General features: G+C 37.0%; 1 protein-coding gene across 1 annotated transcript in view; it reads left to right on the forward strand.

Moving 5' to 3' along the window:
• Window positions 1–22,989, forward strand: part of SH2D4B (SH2 domain containing 4B) — a 189,491-nt gene that overhangs the window by 160,713 nt on the left and 5,789 nt on the right. The gene's annotated exons all lie outside the window — the stretch shown is intronic.

Consider the following 22,989-nt stretch of genomic DNA (forward strand, 5'->3'; position numbering starts at 1 on the left):
GCTAAGCATGTTTCCCGTTCAACAAGACAAAAGTTAATTAGAAACTTCTACCTATTATTCTCAATACTTCCCTGTGGGGCTAAACAGAGCAAGTTTAATTTTTCTTTATTATGATAACTTTTAAATACATGTCAAAGACTATCATATGCTCCAAATTGTCTCTTTTCCAGGTCTTTCTCAATCCCATTCCCTTCAAGGCTTTCTTGCATGGAATGCTTTCTAATCTCCTCACTATCCTCATCATATTGCTTTGGACATAATTGTCCAATGCTTCTCCATGTCCTTTCTAAAACCCAGCATCATACTCTCTTTGTAGTATATTTTGTAACATCATATCTCTATTGTATGTTAGGTAGAATGATGGGCGGATACAGTTTTAGGACTGGGAAGGTTCGTAAGGATTTTTCCCATGTCCTTATTTTAAAGATGAGGAGTCCTAGGGGGGCAAACTCACTTGACATGGTGGCACAGTGAGCAACTGAATGTTCAAACTATTAATTAGAGGCAGGATGGCCTAGTAGAGAGAGTCATGGATTTGGAGTCAGTAGGTTCTGGGTTTGAATCCTTACTCCAATACTAGCAAACTGTGTGCTTATGGACAAGTTACTGGATTTCATCTGAAAAATGGACCTAATAATACCTATAGTACTTAATTCAAAGGGTTATTGAATTGGCTTAAAAATAATTGTGTGTAAAGTACTGTGCCAACCTCAAGGCACCATATAAGTACTGGCTATTATTATTACTACTAATAATAACAACTATGATCATGATGATGGTATTGAAAGTGAAGCATATTCTGATTTTTTTCTCTTATAATATGACTAATGCAGAAATAGGATTAATGCTATTATGTATATGTATATATATATATATATATATATATATATATATATATATATAACCTATATCAGATTACCTGCTGTCTAGGGGAGGGGGGGAGGGAGGGAGAAAAATCTGAAATTGTAAAGCTTGTATAAACAAAGGTTGAGAACTATCTTGACACGTAACAGAAAAAAAAATAAAATACTTTATTAATTAAAAAAAAAGAAAGTGAAGCATATGAGTTTGCTTAATGGATCTTGTGTTATTGTCAAGCTATTCTGCTGTACAAACACTCTATTAGAACTGTCTAGGAGAGGTTTAAATATTTGCAATGGGTACATAGGGCTACCAAGTATGACCATTCCAAATAATGCATTTCCTTCCTCCCTTTCACCCCTAAATGGAATAGGCCTACTTGTATTTTACTCCCTTTCTTTCCTTTAAACCTCATTTATAGTCGTTGCATGTTTTTTCTCAGTAGTCTCTGAAACCATCATAGTTGAAGTAGTAAAATAAAAATATAATAAAGTAAGAATGGAAACTTGCAAGAGAATCAGCTAAGAAATCCAACATTTTGAAATGTTTCCTAGGGAGGGAAAGAGAGTTATGGAATATATGGTGGAGATAGAGAAATAAAGGGAAAAATGGTGAAACATAAGTTTTGAGAAGTATCAAAATATTGAAATATGGGAAAACAGGTGAACTTCTTCCTCTAATTGCTGGAATTGGTAGAATTCTGTGTGAGTAATGCTGTTTTCTCCTTGCTCTAGCTATAATTTTGGTCCCATGTCCCATAGGAAAAAAGATCCTGGGTGTTATTTGTATTAAATTCTATTAATAGTTGTTTGGTTGCTACTCTAACCCATAACCAATTGAGAACCTAGGAAAGCATAACTAATCCATGCAGTTTTATCTTTTATATTCCCTCCAATTTACCCTTCAATCCATCAGTTTGGTCTCCACATTGTCCTCTGTTTCCCCTACATGCTGTGCCTTTGCTCATCCTGTCTGCCTCTCCTATCTCCACTAAATCTTCCATTTCTATTATTGTCTCCCTCCCACCTCTACATACACACATACACTTTACTGTCTTGCTTATCTAAATCCTAATACTCCTCTATCCCTACCCAGGCTAGAGTGAGCTCTCCTTTTTAAAAATCTTTCCTGGTATACCGCATTTCTCTCTCTCTCTCTCTCTCTTTTTTTTTTTTTTTTGGTGAGGCAATTGGGATTAAGTGACATGCCCAGGGTCACACAGCTAGTAAGCGTTAAATGTCTGAAGTCGGGTTTGAACTCAGGTCCTCCTGACTCCAGGGCCGGTGCTCTACCCACTGTGCCACCTAGCTGCCCCACTGCATTTCTCTTAATAGTTTCAGTTATGTTATTTTCCTTTGACTTTGCCATCCTCCCTGCTGAAACACCCTCAGGATTTCTGGATCTTCCATCTGACCTAAGGTAGTTGTCTCTCCCACTTAGAATATGAGGTCACTGAGACTGATTAAAAAAAAAATAATGTGTATCTTTAGCTCCTAGCACAGTGCTTGGCACATAATAAGCACTTGGTAAATGCTTTTTCATTCATTTGTCCTTTTTCCAATTAAATTATAAGTGTTTTAAGGGTAGGAATAATGTATTCAATTTCTTATGTATCAGTTATAGTGCCCAGAAGAAAGAGCCTCACACATAGTAGGTACTCCACAATACTTGTTGGTTGAAGAAAAGACACTGCACATAGTAGGCACTCATAATACTTGTTGGTTGAATGATTGATCCAGTACTGAATCAGATCTTTTTAGAGTATATAATGATTATCTGTATCTGAAGGTAGAATGAAAAGTCCTTAAATGAAGGGACATCATCTGGGTGGACCAGAGGACCCTACAGGCTCTCAATCTCTATTTGGAGACCTTAATGTTTGTTTCAGTTGTGTAACTGCCATTTCTTAGCCTAGTGACTTATACAGGTGCATAATGCTTGCTGGATTAAATTGTGTTAAAGTATTTTATTTTTTAAAGAGCTGACATGTAAGATAAGCATCAAAAAAGAGAGAAAACTAAATTTTGACTAATTTTTTTCTTCTGTGGGCCCTGTAAAGAAATGACTTAACCTTCTATCATCTCTAAAATGCTGTTAAAGGCCTGAGATAAGGAGAAAGAGAAGTCCTCTCAGTCTAGTTAGCACTCTGCATTCCTGAGAGAGAGGTATAAATAGATGGAGCAATTATTCACTCAAGTATGATGTTGCTGAGATTAATTTCATTTCTGTAATATTCTCAGAATTCCTCAGAGATATTTCCCTTCAAAATGGAAAATTCTCATAAACGTACATTTAAATGTTGATAACATCATAATCCCTGTTCAAATGCCCGCACTCACATGCTTCTTTGAATTAAATTAACACAGTTGCATCCTCCATTTCTTCTCATGTATATCAGAGGGTCTATATATTATAGTTGGTATTCAGTCATTGTTTAATGAATGAGTGAATGAATGGAAAGGAAGAGATGAAAGAGGTATATTACTTTTCAGATTCTTTCTATGTGTTTTCTCCCCTCATTGGATTATGAGCTCCTTGAGGGTAGGGATTCTCATGCCATTCTTTGTATCCCCAGTGCTTAGCACAGTGTTTGGCATCCCCCCCCCCCGCCGCCTTTCTCTTTCTCTCTGTGTCTCTCTGTATTATGACTATTGTAATGTCATAGACAAAATACACTATTGATTAAAATATCACATGTCAAATTGGTAACAGAATATTTTACTTATACCGACATCACCCTTTGTATAAATATATCTGAAACAAAGAAGTGTTGATCCATGTGAAAACCTGTCTTTCCAGCCAAGTTACTTGGGAGTAAAATTTCATGCTTTGACAGTGAAAAATGACAGGGCCAGGACTGGTAAATTTCAGTCACTTTAGAAGGCTTAAAGAAATCACTTTAAATGAGGAATGTAATAATTCTGCCCCCTGTTAATAAGATCATGTAGAGAAAGCATTTTGAGAAGAAGGAAGATGCAAAAATTAATGAGAAATTGCTGAGATGTAAAGGAGAAATCTCAGGCCAGTGAGACACATTTGTGATGAAAGCTTTAAGAAATATGTACGTGGGATAAATTGAGATGCATAAAAAGCCCAAAAGATCTTGTCTGGACTGCTCACATTTCTCTTTCGGGCAAGGAGCAATAATAGGGAAATAAAAGAGCTGGAGTAAGTACTCAGCTTCAATTCTGGGTTAATGCTTTTGGTAAGCTGAATGAAGGCGGGGGGGAAGAATGATTTTATGCTTCAAGGAGACATTAACAAACAAATTTATAGGTCCATTATACCTGTGTTGTGTTCGAAGAAATAGAGAAAGCATCTTTCTTTTAGAGGTATTGCTGCTTGTTAGTGAATACAGTGTAAATATTTTGACAGATAATATAAAGAAGTTTATGGTATTTGAGAGGAGAAGTATGGAATGAAGTGTAAGGAGACAATTAAGGGTTAGATTTCTAGCAGAATGTATGGGGGAATCATATTTGAGGTGCATTAACAGTAATGGGTGGTGCGCCCCTGATTCCCTGAGCACTTGACTGTGAATGTATTTAGCCACCTTATTAATTTTCAGAAATTAGAATAAAAGCAATCTTGTATGTGCTTTCTGGTTAGACTGCTTTCACCCTTTCTTCATAGTACTATTCACATCCAGGGATAAAGTTGGCATTTAAATAAGGGGCATCTCCCCCCCACCCTTTTCCTTAAAGGAAAAACAAATGTTAATCATTCACCATTTTCCTGAGCACTATTTAAAATCATCCTATCCATGCCATCAGATTAATCTAATTCACAGCTTTGTCCATACCACTCCCCCATCAGAAACCTTTAGTAAATTCTCATTGCTTATTGAACAAATTACAGAAATATAGGGTTTAAACCTTGAAAGGACCCTAAGATTATTTGATCTATAGATGAGGAATTTGTGACTTGGAAACATGAGGTGACTTGTCCAAAGGTAAGTAAGTGAAAGCTCAAATCTGAAAATATAAGTAATGTTTCATACCTATAATCCCCTACCTCTGCAAAGAAGTGAGGAAGGTACATTTTCTAATCTCTTTTCTGGTGCCAAGTTTAGTCTTTATGTAGTTTCATTTTTCCCCCATCTTTGTGATTCATGTATATTGCAGTCATTGTGTGCATTATTTCCCTGGTTCTGCTTACTTTACTTTGTATCAATTGATATAAATCTTCTCATGGTCTCTGAGTTCTTCATATTCATCATTTCTTACAGCTCAGTTAATAATCCATTATGTTCATGTATCACAATGTATTTAGTCATTTCCAAATAAATGGGCTTCTACTTTGTTTCTAGTTCTTTGCTATTATAAAATGTACTATTATTAATGTTTTGGTGAATGGGATCTTTCTTTTTACCCTTTATCTCTTTGGGGCACATGTCCACCAGTGTGATCTCTGGGTCAAAGAGTGTGGAAACTTTAGTTATTTTCTTAGTAGAATACAGCCTTTGAAACTAGATGATAAAGAGGAGAACACTTACAAATACAAATTCCTGAACTTATCTCTCTCTCACACCTACCAGCTTCCACAGCCATTTAATATGGCACCTTTTCAAACTAAGTAAGATTGCAGAATCACAAAAGTTTAGAGACAGATAAGACTTCAGTGGCCATTAGTTCAATCCATACTTGAAAGGAATAGCTACTATAACATGCCTGACAAGTAGTCATCTAGTGTCTGCTTGAAGACCTCCAAGGAGACATAATCTACCACTTTTCAAGGTAGTCCATTTCACTTCTGGTTGGGACTAATTATTAGGAAGTTTTTCCTGATATCTAACTCAAAGTTGACTCTTTACACTTGCCATTCACTCCTCCTGGTTCTTCCCTCTGGGACCAAAAAAGACAAGTCTAATAGCTCTTTCCCCTGAAAAGCCCTTCAAATACAAAAAGACAGCTATCATGTTCCTTCTGAATTTTCTATTTCTATGATAACCATTTATAGTTCTTTTCAAGATGGTCATATGACATGTACCCCAGGCCCTTCACCATGCTGACTGCACTCCTCTGCATATTGTCCAGCTTATCAATGTCCTCCTTGTATTGTGCCTCTGGAACTAAACAGAATCCTCTAGATGTGATCTGACCAGGTTGGAGGTCAGAGGACTCATCATCTTCTTATTTCTGGAAGCTATTTCTCTCTTTATGTGGTTCAAGGCTATATTAGCTTTTGTTTGTTTGTTTGTTTCCATGTCACACTATAGTCATTTTTTTTTGTTTCCAAAGGGAGAGAAATCAGCAATTAAATCACCCCTTTACTGAAGGTGTTAAGGAGATAAAAGGAGGAAGTTTTTAAAAAATTGTGAGAACAATTTTGGCTGCTTCTTGGGTTTTTTCTGCTAGTGTTGGTATATTAATATCTCTGCTGATATGTCTCGGATACAAGCTCTGGACAGAATTTCTCCTGAGATTTGGCTTTATCAATTTCAGCACAATCTAGGTTGATGCATCTGTCTTTGTATTGGCTTGTCAATAGCCTCCAGACTGTTAAAGATAAAATGTTATGCAAAGTGTGCTTTGTGGTTGAGAGCATATCACTCAGCAAAACATGAGGGCCTATGTCCAGCTGCATAGGAGGGACCCCAGTCCAGAAAATCAAGGATTGCCTTGATCACCTTGTTTAACTTGGTAAACTCTCAGCAGAAATAATTTCATTGTTAGGAGTAATGATGAGATAATCTCATCAAGATCAAGCATCAGTTAACTGGCCTGTAGACCTTTTGAACAGTAAATAATGTGGAAAGGTGAGAAGTAGGTATTTGCAAATTAGGTTGCTCCCAATCTCAACTCTGAGTTGGACATCTGGAGAAGACAATGAACTTCACATCATAATAACCTTCTAAGTGGCCTTTATAGACAGCATACCAAAAGAATATCAATATTGTGATATACCTTCCACCTAATCTAAGGAAAGTGTAGCGTAGGAAGGGAAATAGCCCAGGGAGGCCTCCATTCTGGGTATATACACTCAGAATTATTGATCAATTTATACATCTCCAACCTTCCTACCTACCCCAATACTTATTTAATGAAGGATAAGATGAAGTAGAGATGGGGAAGACGTTGGCCAAATACAGTATTTTAAAGGGGAAGTCAAGCTAACCCTATGCTACATATAGCTTAATCAGTGCAATCACAAATGATCTAATGAGTGCAAACCAAGGGCACTGGGTAGCTTTGGTTAGTCCACGTGGTCTGGAGAGGCCCATACCTCAGACTTAGTGCTCCCTATAATCTCCCTACCCCCAGAGACATTCATGTTCAGAAAAAAGCTTTTAGAATTCCTCAATGTGTTCATCCAGTAACTGAATTCCAGTAATAAATCTCTCAGTGTTTATCTCTTACAAATGCTGTCTCTCTGTATCACATTGGTGTATCCTGGAGATGTGGGACCATACTTCACACAATCTCACATAGTGCTATTTTTAGATGTTGAGAACAACTTGGAAGCAATGGTGGCTCCCTTGTCTGACTAAGCTTGATTGCCAATGCTATATTTGGAGTTTGAGAACTTGTGTTCAAATCTTTCTCTGTCATTTCCTAGCTATATGATCTTAGACAAGTCACTTAACCTCTGTGAGCCTCAGTTTCTTCATATGTAAAATGGTGGGGTTGGAGTAGATGGCTACTGAGGCCTCTTTGAGTTTTAAATCTATGATCCCATGAACTGAAAGAGTAGATTAAGTCAGAAGTATAGTCAACATTTACCTAGGACCTGTCCAGAGTTCTGAACCAAGGACCGCCCTGATTGGCCCATCCAACAACCCTTCTGATACCCTTAGGACATAATACACTACGGAAGTCTCCTAGCTGCTCTGGGTTCTTAAAAGCTTGGCAATAGGGGATTAATCAATCAACATACTAGCATTTATTAAACTCCTCTTATGTGCCAGGCACTCCACTAAGCTTTGGGGCCACAAGTAGAAAGAATGAAAGAATCCCTACTGACAATGAGCTTAGATTTTAATGATACTCTCCTGTTCTCCACCTCCCTCTTCTTTACCAACCTCACAGATAAAGAAAATGATGTATGTGCAAGCCCAGGTTCCCTTGTCACTGTGACAGCACTGAGCATTAAGAATGGGCGCACTTTTCCTCAGCTCCCTAGCAGTCTGAGTGGCTCTCTGGCAGGATCGATGACAGTAACTGAATGAGTTGGGCTTGCATTGGTAGCAGATGGTGAATTACTTTGGCAGTTTGGTCTCCCTTTCTAGGCATCTTTGATTTACTGCTGTGGAGTCTTAATTGGTTTTTCCCATGTGAGAGCAGAAACAGAACGAAAATGAGCTCTGAAACTCAGCTATTTGCATGCTAGTGGCTCTGAATCTTTCTCCCCTCCCCCACATTATTTGTGTATCCCTCTGCCCATACCAGAAAAGCTGTCCCAAACATGAAAAGCAAATGAATGTCTATGGTATTTTGCCACCTGATTTCTGAATGGAGCCAATAGTTCGGTAGAGAGCATGATAAAGTAATAAGGAAAGGGAGATTGAGGACAGATTTTGGAGGGCTTTGAGTGCCAAGCAATGTTAGTCAGTCAGTCAACAAGCATTTATTAAACACTTACTATATGTCAGGAACTGTGCTGCATGTTAGAGAAAAAAAAAGAAAGTCAAAAACATAGACCCTTCCCTCAAGGAGCTCATATTCTAATGCTGTGTTTCCTTAAGCAATATGGAGCCATTTAAAATTCCTTAGAGAAATCATGATGCATTTCTGCTCCATAATGGGGAGAATATGTCCAATGCCAAGAACTCTCTATTTTGTCCTAAACACAGGCTATTGATGGGAAGTAAATTCCAACTACATTAGAGATAGGACGTTCCCAAATCACAGGAATTCCATGGATTTCCTTTTGAAACAAGGAGACCAAGGTAATCTGTAGATGTTGTTTGTAAAGAGTACTTACCTATGAGCTATGAACTGATAGGGGATAATTTTGGAAACAATGGTATCTATACTATGGAACCAAAGCCCCTATAGTCTATACCTTTCATTTGACTCAGAATGTAGGTCTGAGAAAAAATGGATATAATTTGATTTCTATGCTCCTCTATATTTCGATGTACTCTCCGTATGCTACTAATTCCTCCCTTATAACAAAGAAGAATGATGAAGTAACAATAGCATAGTACAGTGGGTAGAGCACTGGTTCTAGAGTTAGATATCCTAAATTCAAATACCACTTTTGGTCCTTGTCATCTGTATGACCTGGGGCAAGAAACTTAACTTTCCTCTGCCTTAGTTTCCTCATCTGTAAAATGAAGAAGTTGGACTAGATGATCTCTGAGATCCTTTGCAGCTTTAGATCTATGGTACTATGACGTGCTGAAAAAAACCAAAAAAACCCACCCACAAACCTTTGTGTTAATATATGCATATGAAGCATTATGCACAGTCCCTTACTTCTCTGCTGAGGTAGAGAGGGAAGTTTAGTTTTCACAATTCATCTAAGTTCAACTTCCTTTTAGTGTTACTTCATTAACATTATTGTCATCATTTCGTATGTCATTGTCTCGACTATTTTCTTCAGTCTGCCTTAGTTCATATGGGTGCCCATACAAGTTCCTCATAATTGTAATTTTAAAGCAAAATAATGTTCCATGATATCAACATACCACACTTTGTTCAGCTTTTCCTGAATAGATGAGACTCCATTTTGTTTCCAGTTTTTTTGCTACACAAAATATGCTGATAATATTTGGTTATTATGGGATATCTATTTCTCTCATTGGAATCATGGGGGATATGCCCAATAGACAGATAATCGAGTCAAAGGTTATGAAGTTTAATGACTTTTCTTGAACATATTCAAATTATTCCATGACTAGACCAATTCATAGCTCTACCAATAGTGTATTAGTATGCTTGTCTGCTCAATTTCCCTCTAACATTGGCTATTCTTTTTATCATCTTTTCTGATTTTATGTTATGAAGGAAAGATAACTATCTTTTCACTGTCTTTCCAACCAGAGAGACATCTACTAAAGGACAAGTGCTGTGTCTCACATTTCCATGGAATTCTGGCAAGCCCCAAACTGCATGTAGAATAAAATAGCAAAAATATTTTTATATTTATAAAGCAATTTTTATTTTTCAAAGTACTTCCAGTCTCTAAGCTTATTTGATTCTTACAGTGCCTCTTTTGAGGTAGGCGTTATTATTCCCATTTAAGATATAAGGAAACTAAGGCAGGTAGGTGGCAACATGGTAGAGCACTGGCTCTGGATTCAGGAGGATGTGAATTCAAATCCATCCTCAGATACTTGACATTTGCTAGCCGTGTGACCCTGGACTAGTCACTTAACCCCAATTGCCTCAAACATCTGGGGCCATCTTCAGTCTTCCTGATGCATATCTTTCCACTGGACCCAGATGGCTCTGGAGGAGAGAGTGAGGAAGGTGACTTTGCACAGCCCTCTCTCACTTAAATCCAATTCACTGTAAGGCATGGAATCACTTTCTGATGTCATGTTCCTCTTTGAGAATGAAGGACAAACAACAACAATAAGGAAACTAATGCTCTGAGAAGTTCAGTAGTATGGTTGAGATCAAATGTTTAGTAAATGAAATAGAACTCAGACTCATGGAAAATTGGAGTTGGGAAAGAGTAGTGCAGGGGTAATTGACCTTTTTTGGGGGGTGGCATGACCTTCTTTGTTAGCTTAGTGGCACTTATGGATTTCTCAGAATAATGTTTTTAAATACATAAAATGCATAGGATTACGAAAGAAACCAATTTTATTAAAATACAGTTACTAATATGTATATATGTATATATACAATATATATCTCTATATATGGATACAAGTTCAAGGACACTAGGTAAAGAACCCCAAAGAGAGGTTATCCAGTCTAACCCCTTCATTTTACAAAGAAAAAAAATCAATCTAGAAAGGTTAAATAAAATGTTCAAGGTTACACAAGAAGTATATAGCTGGGACTAAAACCTGAGTCTCTTGTCTACTAATTCAACACACTTTCCATTATACAGTACTGCCCAACAAGGAGATTTTTCCATAAGAGGAAAGTCTTGTAATCAGTGCTATCCAATGAGGAATAATTGAACTGGGGAGCTATTGTCCTTTCTTTCTATTGAACATGTTGAAGCAATGACCAGATGGCTTCTTATTGGTTATGTTGTAGAAGGAATTGCTTTTTAGACATATAGTTTGCCTAGATGCCCTGTCTCATCTATGATAGGGGCTCAATAAACATTTGTTTATAACTTGACCAATTGATGGCATTCATTTCTTGCCTCTGGGTAGAAGAAGTAGAAAAAATGGAGGTCAAGAACAGGTGTACAGGACTGTAATTCTATAATTTAACAGTATTTAACAGACCTAGGAGCACATTATTAAATGCCAGCTCTATTTCATTGAACCGTACAGAAATGCTTTAACAATAATTCAGTTAAGGTCCCCAAAGTGAATAACAACAACCCTTCAAATACTTGAATGCTACTTATTAAGTTATCTGAGACATCCTTTTTCTAACTAATGTCACATCTTTGGCTAAGAAAAGGCACAGGAGCAGTAGCATCAAGCAGAATAAAGAATTCTGTATCCACATATCAGGAAACATGATATGCTCCAGGTTACAAATGCTAGGCTTGACTTTATTTCTCCTAGCCACTGAAAAATACATTTTGATTTGCATTCTCTACAGTTACTATTTGCTACAAAAACTATACTTGCTACAAAAACAGAGTTGCAGACCCCCTCATCTTCAAGAAGTATATAGTATGATAGCCATGGACACAATTATAATATTACAAGTCAAAATGTATTATGGTGAAGAGACAGTTCAAAGAGGGAAGAGAGCTTAGGTCAGGGGGATGCCTCATTAATTTGCTTCCCTTTAAAAATAAATGGAGTTGATTAGGTGGTATCCAAGGTGCCTTCTAACTCTAACTATGTGATCACCATTTTCTAGCTTTGAGGGTGTGTGTGGAAAATCAGGCAGGCCTGTAAGGAGGTGAAAGGGTTTTGCTTCAGGGTAGCAAAATTTAGCATGTGTGAAAATAATACAAGCTCCTTCAGCAGCTAGAAGTCACCATAGTAACTTCTGTGCCCTCCTGCTCAAATGATTTTTCTTTAATTGTTTATTGTATTATTTTCACATCACAAATAACTACATTTTGTGCTGATTGTGTGAGGTGGTAAAATGGATAGTTGGGGCTCTAGGATTGGGGAAAATTTCATGGAAGAGATAGTCCTTGAGTTGGGTCTTAAAGGATTTTAACAGGGAGAGGTTGTAGATAATCTGTTTTCAGCATCAACAAATATTTATTGAGGACTTTCTCTGTTCAGGGCACTGACCTGTGGATATTATGGAACTTATGAGGAGCTGGAATATTTAGTCTGTGTTTCTAAAGATACAGGGAAAAACACTGTAGAAATGAGCTTAAGGCATGGGTTCTTAACCTTTTTTTTGTATTATGGAACCCTTTGTTAGTCTGATTATGCCTATGGACTGCTGAGGATAATATTTTTAAATACATAAAATAAATAGGATTACAAAGAAAACCAATTATGCTGAAATGTTTTCAAAATATTTTTTAAAAACTTACCAAGGTCATGGATCCCAGATTAATAAATTAGCATAAAAAGGTAGAGGAACAAAGGAGAAGGATTACTTTTCTGTGAGACTAATTTAAAAGCCTGTTATACTCCTTGAACCTTCACTTAAAATTTTTTTTGGGGGGACAGGGCAATGACGGTTAAGTGACTTGCCCAGGGTCACACAGCTAATAAGTGTCAAGTCTGAGGCCAGCCCCAGATACTTACTAGCTGTGTAATGGTGGACAAATCACTTAATTTCTGTCTTACCTCAGTTTCATTTTCTGTAAAGTGGGCATAACACTGTGGCATAGTGTCATTTTTGTAAATGGTAACCAAATGCATATCTTTCTCTTAGATGAGGTGAATACAGTTAGTGATCAGGTATAAATGTGGGCCTAATATCCATAGGCCTACCAGAAAAAAAAAGGAGCTCTTAAGGATTACTAAATTGAGAGTGTACCTGGGATTATAAGAATGTATCAGTGAGTTTGATTATCCATGACTTTTCATCTCCCAGTGAATTTTCACTGTCTGTCCCCCATATGTGAATGTTCTCCTTCTTTATTACCATCTCCTGGCTTTCTTGAAATCCCAGTACCTTTTCCATAAACTTTTTTATATCCCCTTTAGTGCTAGTATAATTTTTCTCTGGATTACATCTAATTTGTCTGGTCTATTTTTTTGTATACTTAGTTGTTTTCAGTTTATCTTCCCCATTAGATTTATGAGCTCCCTGGGAATAGGATCCTTTTTTTTTCTTTTCTTTGTGGCCAGTTATGAAGCTCACTCAACCCCAACAATGCTGACAAAGCAAAAAAAAAATATCCATCCTGCTTTACTCTACTTCCATGTCCAAACCTAGCATGGGTGGGATGCCTTAATGCTTTGGAAAGTCCCCCAACTTATTTTTGCATTTCAAGGCCACTCTTTCTTTTCCAACACAAGCAGGTGACCATTGTATGACAATCATATAGCCACTTAGTCAGCAGAGATGCCCTATGCTTCACCCAACCTGTGACACCCTCCTCATATGTCATTTCTGGCCCTCAAGAAGAAGTCAATGCTCACTTTATCTTAATGTGATACTCTTTGTCACTGATTGGTCACAAATTCTTCACATATCCATAGATCCAAAATATAATTTTTTCTTAACCCCTCCAATTTATTGATCCTATGACCTTTCATAAGTAGGTTATTTTACCTTTGGAGGGGCAGCTAGGTGGCACAGTGGATAGAGTGCTGAGCTTAGAATCAGGAAGATTCATCTTCCTGAGTTCAAATTTCACCTTAGATACTAACTGTGTGACTCTGGGCAAGTCATTTAACTCTGTTTGCCTCAGTTTTCCCATCTGTAAAGTGAGCTAAATAAGGAAATAGCAAACCACTTGAGTATCTTTGCCAGGAAAACCCCAAATGAAGTCACAAAGAGTAGGACATGACTGCATAATGACTCACCACCAATAACATCCATTTGGAATTTGTCTTGGTATATGCTGGGAGGTGTTGAATTAAACCAAACGTGTGCTAGACTGCCATCTAGTTTTCCTAGCAGTTTTTGTCAAATAGCGAGTCCTTCCTTCAGTAACTGGGGTCTTTGTGTTTAGTAAACACAGTACCACTCTTTGCTGGCTTCTGTATGTTGTATACATAATTTATTCCATTGATTGATCTTTCTCTTTTTGACTCAGTAAAAAAAATCATTTTAGTGATTACTGTATTATTGTACAGTATGAGATCTAGAAACAAGAGAATCTCTTCCTACCCACCTTTTATCATTATGACCCTTGGAATTCTTTTTCTTTTGCTATTTTTTTCTAGCTCTATAATACAACATTCTTTTGGAAGATTAATTTGCACAGCATTGAATAAGTAAATTAATTTAGGTAGAACTGTCATTATAGTATCCTGATGACTTCCCAATAAGTGATTAATATTTATCCAATTACTTAGGTCTGTCTTTATTTCTGTAAAACATTTTATTGCTAATTTCATATAATCCTTGGGTGAATCTTAGTAAATTCCTCCAAATTTTATAACTTTTGTAGTGATTTTGAATAGAATTTCTCTTTCATTATCTTCATGATATATTTTGATGTTTAAACATAGAAACGGAATTATTTTAATTGTTTTAGTTGACTCCTTAGGGTTCTCTAAGTACACCATTATATTGTCTATAAAAATAATAAATTTGTTTCCTTTTTGACTATGCTTAATTATTCTATTTATTTTGCTTGTTTTACTGCTATAACTACTATTTCGAGCACTCTGTTAAATAGTAGTAGTATAAAGCAAGGTATCTTTACTTTACCTTTGAACTTATTGGAAAGGACTCTCATGTTTTTCCATTATATATAATATTTGTTCTTACATTTAGATAATTATTACTTACTATATTAAGGAAAGCTCCATTTATTCCCCTGATTTCTAGAATTTTCAATATAAAATAAGTTTGGGTTTTTAAAAAACCTTTTTAGCACCTGATGTAATCATGCTTTTTATTAATTTAAACATGGCTTATTATATTTATAATCTTATTTATGCTGAAGCAACCACATGGTTTTTTTACATACTTAAAAATAAAATTATTATAAGCTTAACAATCACAAATAAAGGGTAATGAAATTGGAATGGTATATAAAGTTATGAACATTCATTTCATAGTATTTGTCAATAAAAAGTATATATTAAATTTAATAAGATGATAACAAAATTATGGTTTATGCCATTTCTGAACTTTTTTGTTTTCCTATACACACTTCTAATTTTATCTAGCCATATTACTTCTAAATTCTCTATATTTTATTTTTCCTTATAAATAAACTTTAGAAAATCTGCTCTAATAGTTTGATGCATTTGGCAGACAGAAAATAAACAGAAAGAGAGAGCAGATACTACATTAGATCACCTAGTGTCAAGAAGCAGTGGCAGAAGAAAGAGATAGGGACAGGACCTATGATTTTATAAACATTGTGCCATATATCTCACAACAATTCCATCAAGTAGTCTTTGAAGTATTACTATCCTCATTTTAAAAACCAGACCTATGATTTCATTGACTTAGGTATCTCCTAGGTGAGAAAAACTCCCTTTCCCAATGGAGGTTGGTAGTTTCTTTGTGACTAGTAGTCATAGACAGTTGCCTAAAGTACTAAGAGTCAAAGGGACTTGCTCAGGATGACACAGATTGTATGTCTTAAAGGCAGTACTTGGGGCTGATTAATTAAGGATTATAATGCAGCATGTTTATGGTTGTGGCTGACTCAGTGTCAAAAGAAGTCCTGAGGCTAGCTGCCTCAAGCTGAAGTTGATGGATCATTGAAGGTTTAATAAGTAGGGATAGATGAAGACCCTGAAGCCAAATAAAAGGTTTCCTGGATAATTTCAAGGGAATTTAGAGTCCACAGAAACTGGTATTATTCTCTGAGGCAAAAGGCCAGGACTGGATCATGACTCTCATACAACATTGTTTCTAGACCCTTCACTTTTATCACCCCCCTTTGTATGGCCTTCTCTCTTTCTCTCTCTCTCTCTCTCTCTCTCTCTCTCTCTCTCTCTCTCTCTCTCTCTCAAAACTTAAGGCAAGGACTCTGCCTTTCCTTCAGCTAAGGTACATAACCAAATTAGACTTCACATTTACCCCATTGTCATTAACACCATTAAACATAAGCGGAATAAGCATTGGCTTGCAAAAGGTGGTTTAGTAGGAACCAGGTAGGTCCTCATGCCACTCTGGATTCTAAAACCACAAAATAATAAAATATCAGACCTGGAAGTGACCTTAGGTGTCACCTCTATAACCTCTACCTAAAGCATTAATGCCTTCTGTGTTTCCCAATTGTCTTTCCACAGAATGTTTTTAGTAGCTCACAAATTTTTCATTACCACTGAAGGTACTTCTTAAAACCTCTAAACTAAAAACTTTTATGCATCTGTCTTTGCTTTCCCCTCACAGTGTCTAGTTACTTATATCCCTAGATCCCTAATTTTCATCTGTTCCTAGACATAGGTATATCCTAAATATGTGGAAAGGTAGAATAGTTAAAGGCAGAAAGTTTAGATATTTTACTGTTCTAAAGTCAAGCTCATTAGGAAGTTGCTCTACAATACTAGTTCCCATTTTTCATTTACCCCTATGCCTGAAATTCCACCATTACAATTATTCCTTTGGCAATTACAGACTTTTGGTCTTAAAGGTATTTCATTGACTCTTGAAAATAACTCCAATGTAGTGCTGTTTGTCTTTATCAATTAGAACCTTAGTTGATGGATTAATTGATAACTAAGAATAATGGTCTGGGGTACCATAGAACCTAGTACAAACACCACAGGGGAATGAAGGGATGGTGACATGGAAACTCAGAATAAGAGAAGGAAGGCAGGAGGAAGCCAAGATAAGACTCTGTTTACTTACCAATTTTTCTTAAAGCTAGCCCTTTGAGGATCAAGTCATTAGAGTTGAGGATAATGGTAGATACTTTGATGTTGCTGTCACATCTTTATACTCCGGACTATACTGTTTGCTTGTTCAGTAAATGGTCTAGAGATGTCTGGGCTATCTATACCCTCTTGCTGTTCCTTGGTATGGGTAGAAGATGGAACAATGCTTCTTTCTTTCCTCCTCTCTGTCCCACCCATAATCTCTACTATATATGGTAGTGAAATGACAGCCACTGCCAAATAATTCATGTTAATAATAGCCTGTTATATCAAAGAATTACAGAGTGTGATGGAATTTGGAGGGTATTCCATACTTAAATAGTGATATCTTCTATAACATCCCAGAAAAGCGTTAATCCAGTCCCTACTTGAAGATCTTCAGTGAGGGGGAACTCATCATCTAGAAGTAGACCGTAGACCATTACACCTATAACCTATACCTCAAAGTCCATCTGCATGGAACTCTTCTCATTGGTGGAGATTGCGTATTCAAATGTTGCATGCCCATATAAGGGGTGGAGTTGGCAAAAAGCTTAAGAGAAGAAAGATCCAGTCTTTTTTTCCAGGGCAATGAGGGTTAAGTGACTTGCCCAGGGTCACACAGCTAGTAAGTTTCAAGTGTCTGAGGACAGATTTGGACTCAGATCTTCCTGAATCGAGGACCAGTGCTTTATCCACAAGATCTAGTCTTTTGGCTTCCAGCTTTGTGAAAGAAAAAAACATAGTTCCAGACTTTCTTCAGATCCCTTAAGGAAAAGAAATATTCTGGGAAGAATACAACATGTAGAGAAGTTGCTTTAATCATGTCAGCATTTGGAACTTTGTGGCTTCTTCCTAGAAACTAAGCTTTGGCCAGCTCCACCCCTCATGCAAGGACAGACTCTTGAATAATCAGTCTACACAAATGAGAAGTCTTATGTGAATGGGCTTTGAGGTATAGGTTACCTGCTTTTGAATAATCACATTTATTTAGCATTTTTTCATATATTGAACCAAACTCTCCCTCTCTCCACCTTCTATCCACTGTTCTTTGTTTTACCCTTTGGTGACAAACATTATAAGTCTACCTTACAGACACATTATGGACAACCCTTCAAATACTGAGAGAGCTCCCCTCTCTTCCCAATGGAATGTTCTGCTTAAACATCCTTCCTATCTTCCCCAGTTCTTGTAGGGCATGTTTTCTAGTCTTCTCACTGTCCTGCTATTTCTCTCTTGGAATCTCTCCAGCCTGTCAGTGGCCTCCTTAAAATGCAATGCCCAAATTCAAGCACAATCGACATTATCAAATCAAGACAGATTACAACCAAACTATCAGATCCCTCATTTTGAACACCCTACATCTCAGTGCAGGCTAAGATGATATTAGCTTTTTCATTTGTTTGTTTTCAGCACCGATTTGACTTAGATGACATTTTCAGGCCACTAAAACTCCTCGATCTTTTTTTTTTTCCACAAAAAGCATTGTTTAGACATAGGATGGGGAGAGATGTCCAAGAATTAGACTAAGATCTCTGGGGATACTTGTTTGATCTCTAAATTCACAGTTAAAGAGCACTTGGAGGTACCCAAAGCTCTTTTCTTACAATAACTCTGTGAGATAGAAAGAAAAAGTCCTCTTGTCTCTGTTTTACAGATAAGGAAACTGAGGGTCATTCCAATAGGTTTAGTGATTTGCTCAGGTAGTAAGTTGAACACAGGCCTTCTAAGTAAAAGAAGTGTGCTATTCCCACTATTCCATATTGCCTCCTATTTTTCTGGGCTCTGTCTCTTTACTCCTTGGCAAGACACAGATGCTTTTTCAAACAGGTATGTCTCTTGCATAGTCCAGTAAACAGAGACCATCCTGGTAGTCCTGACCTTGAATACAACTTGGTCTGGGGAGACTGAAATGAATCCATGCAGCATTTCTCTGATCCCTGGGTGAAAAGGCTGTTATTTTAACATGCTCTCCCAGCCTGCCATAGCTGAGCCTATTTGAAAGGATTACTAGTCCTGAAACCCCCAGTTTTTCCCCTTCTTGAGCTCTTCTTGGAAATACCTTTAAGAGATTAGTAGGAATTGTCTAGGGGGGGTGGAAAGAACAGGCTTTGAAATTCTGTTTGCAGACAATAATTCCAATTAATACCTGAACCACCACCAATCAAAGGGCCTAGGATTCTAAACCTCTTAGCAGAGCTTTGGGGTGAGAGCAAAGTTTCCTGACTTGAGTTCAAACAATTTTCAAATGTTCATGCAGTGTTTCCACAGATGTTGTTTATTTCTCCTCAGCAGTCTCAAGAGTGAGCAATGTCTCTCTCTCTCTCTCTCTCTCTCTCTCTCTCTCTCTCTCTCTCTCTCTCTCTCTCTCTCTCTCTCTCTCTCTCTTTCAGCCGTCATGAGAATTACACAGTGTTTTGAAAGGGTGGGGAAAAAAAGTGTTCATTGCTTTAATTACCAACCACTGGAGATTTCGACATAGAAAGAATAAAACAAACAAACAAACACAGGAAGAAAAGAGGTTCTTAGAAGTTGTTAATGGCTTTGGGTTAGCAAAGGTGAAGAAACCAGCTGGCTGGTGATTTATTAGGGGATCATTAGGTAGAGAGAGAAATGAAATGAAAAGAGCTGATCTCTAAGGAACATGTACCATTTCATAGAATCACCAGTTTTTAGACTTGGAAAGGACTCTGCCCTTCATTTGCCAGGTGAGGAAAGCAAATTTTAGAACTGAAATTCTTAACCTGGGGTCTGTCCTTTTTTAAAAAAAAATTTATAAGATTATGTCAATATAACTGTTTTTCTTTGAAATCCTCTACATTTTATTTTATGTATTTTACAAATTGTGCTGTGAGGGGCTCCCTAGAATTCATCAGACTTCCAAAGAGGTCTATGATGCAAAAAACAGTCAAGAATCCCTAGTCTCGAGCTAAAAAATGTCTTATCTTATGTTATCTAGATCATCAGAGAAGCTAGGACTAGAGCTCCAGTCTTCTCAGCTTTCCATTCAATGCTCTTTTCTACCACATCATGCTATGTCCTTCTTATCTAAGCAGTGGGTCTGGAAGTGGAACACTAGCTGGCTTGTCCTAGAGGCTGGTGGAAACCTAGTCTTGCTACTTGTTCTGGTCATGATGCTTAAGGCTGAGTCTCTTTGACTTTTTATTGATTGCTTATATCTATTCTATATATTTTTGTCTATTCTATAACTGTGAGTGAGAGTCCTTAGACAAAGAGCCTGGCCATTCTGGGGCCTTGTCAGGAGCAAGACTTGGCATCTTGTTAATAAGGAAAGTGAGCGGCAGTCATAGCAAGAGATGGACAAGAGCTTATTGGGAAATCTAGTTATGAGTATATTCAAGTGTCTCTCCTAAACTCCTGGGCTAGTTAGGGGACTGTATGGTTGCCAGAACAAATAGTTCTGGGAACTTAGAATGCTACATGAGAATCTAATTATGTGGTTCCATTCAAGTCAAATGGCCCTGTCAGTGATTTGTTTCTATGTGATTTGAGTTGAGTCCTTTTCTACCTCTTTTCTCTGAGGCTGACTTGGCCTCACTGATCTTTCCTCAGGGCATTTTGGCATATCCTTCCTTTATCTGTTGGTGATGTTATATAGATGGAGAAAACATCTCTGTCAGTCAACATCTTATCTAACTTTCAATACCAGTTCAAATGCTTCCTCTTCTAAGCAGCCTTTCCAGATCTTCCTTCTCTGAATTGAATTGAATTGAATTCAGTTTGGCAAACTATATCCCCATCTCTATCATCTATCTAGCCATCCTTCCATCCATCCATCTATCCATCTATCTATCATCTATCTATCTATCTATCTATCTATCTATCTATCTATCTATCTATCTATCTATCTATCTATCATCTATCTATCCTCATCATTACCTATATACATAATCCATTTATCATTATATCTGTCATATCATTTAATACTTTCATGTGAGGAAGAGATTGTTATCTCCATTTATGGGTGAACTGAGGCTCAGAGAGGTAGTCATTTGCCCAAAGTTAAACAGCTACTTATTAGCAGCAGATGCTACACCTAGGAGCTAGAAGATCCTTTCACTTGTGATAGAATTAACTGAGTTTTGGCTAGACCCTCAATCATTGTTTAAAACCACAATCCATGAGAGGATGCCTATAATGGTCACATCTATCTTTACTATCAGTTGGCAGGAACATGCCTCACTGGTATGTCACATGAATGTTTGACAATCAGGAAAGGAGATAGAGGGGGAAAAAACAGATGAAGCATTTGATTAAGAAGAGAAATAGAAGAGAGAAAGAAAGGAGAAGAACAATACAAGGCAGCTAAGAAATAATGGATGGAATGTGTGAGGATGTTTTTGAAAATGAATTGGGGCAGCTAGGTGGCACAGTAGTTAAAGCACCAGCCCTGGATTCAGGAGAACCTAAGTTCAAATCCGGCCTCAGACACTTGACACTTACTAGCTGTGTGACCCTGGGCAAGTCACTTAACCCTCATTGCCCCACCAAAAAAAAAAAAGAAAAAAGAAAATGAATTAAAGCAGCCAAGTGAAAATTTGAAATTAACTCTGTAACAATGTCACTATAGTTACATCAGATATTTAAAAATTCTAATACAATAATTGCTTGATATTTTTTCTGTCTGTGGCATTAGATACCTATAATTATCTCTAAGATGGTTTGGTATTAAAACCCCACCCGTTTGATTTCTATTTAAAAATTATAGAGGGATGGAGGGAAATGTATTTAACTTCTCATTTCCTACATCTCTCTCCAAGGAGTACCCGTACCAATCACAATGTAGTGACCCTGACCTAGAAATCATTCAATTTCAACAACCAGAACCTCCGTCCATCCCTACCAGAACCCTTCTCTAGGGGACAGTCATCATGACATTAGAATACCCTGAGGAAACAATGAATGACAGGTTTCCTTTTCAGCCACTCAGATTTCATTACTTGCCCTGTGGCATACCTTGAGGATACACTAGGGTCCACAAGGGAATGGCAAGGAGAATATATGAGATGTTTTGGAATCAGGACTTTAGAGTCGGAAGGGATTTTAGATGTGAGTCATGCTTTTGGTGAGGTATGAAGTAAATGACCTCTTAGGTCCCTTTCAGATCTAGGATTTCATGATTGTAGGTCATTTGGTCATCCTCCCATTCAATGCTGGAATTCCTTCTACAGCAGCTGTAACAGAAAATAATCACATCATGTGTAGGTGACAGAGAAAACATGAATAAAAATGTTTACTTCAGTCACCAAGGTGGCTAATGAACCCTGAAAAATTACTATCCAAACACAAGAACTGAGATTGTTCCCAAAAGGTCTTGCTGAGTTTTTACATTGTCCTATAAGGAAGTAAAGGACAGAACCAGGTCTTCTATGGAGTAGTAAAACATTTTTAATAGGTACTGCTCTTTCCCTCCCTCCCCCCCTCTCTATATGTATACTTTGATATATACATATATACACATATATATCTCATATAAACTTCAATATATATACTTATATACATACACACACATATATACATACACTTTATATATATATAATATATACTTTGGGATACTGAAGTTCACTTTTACATTATTTATGAAGAAAATATTTATTAAGCACATTAGCAGGGTACAATAGGAAGAGCACTGTCTGGAGTTAGGGGACTGTGGGTTCAAATCTCACCTTTCACACTTGCTACCTGGATAACTTTGGGCAAATCACTTAAACTAAACTCTTTGAGTCTCAGTTTCCTCATATGCAAAAATATGACATTTGAAATTCCTTGAAGCCCCAGATCTCTGATCTTAACAGGGTGAAAAAATTGCTTGGGAATGATTTTATTACTTAAGAAAACAGAAATAATTCAGGTACCTGTGTGTAAACTGATAATTGACCCAATAATTATAAATCATTTGGATATGTTCATTAAAATAATTCCTCTAGAGGTCTCTTTAGAGAAAAGCAAAACTTTATTAGTCCAGGTCAAATTATTGTGTGTAATTAAGAGTAATAAAATTGCCTCGTTAGAAAATATCATACAATTCAGACAATACTTGTCCCATCTCATTTGTTTAAGCTAGTGAGGTTAAACGTAGGCTCTCTTTAGCAGCATATCCAGTAGAGATTCAG

The sequence above is a fragment of the Dromiciops gliroides genome, chromosome 2, assembly GCF_019393635.1.
Source record: "Dromiciops gliroides isolate mDroGli1 chromosome 2, mDroGli1.pri, whole genome shotgun sequence".
Lineage (NCBI taxonomy): Eukaryota > Metazoa > Chordata > Mammalia > Microbiotheria > Microbiotheriidae > Dromiciops > Dromiciops gliroides.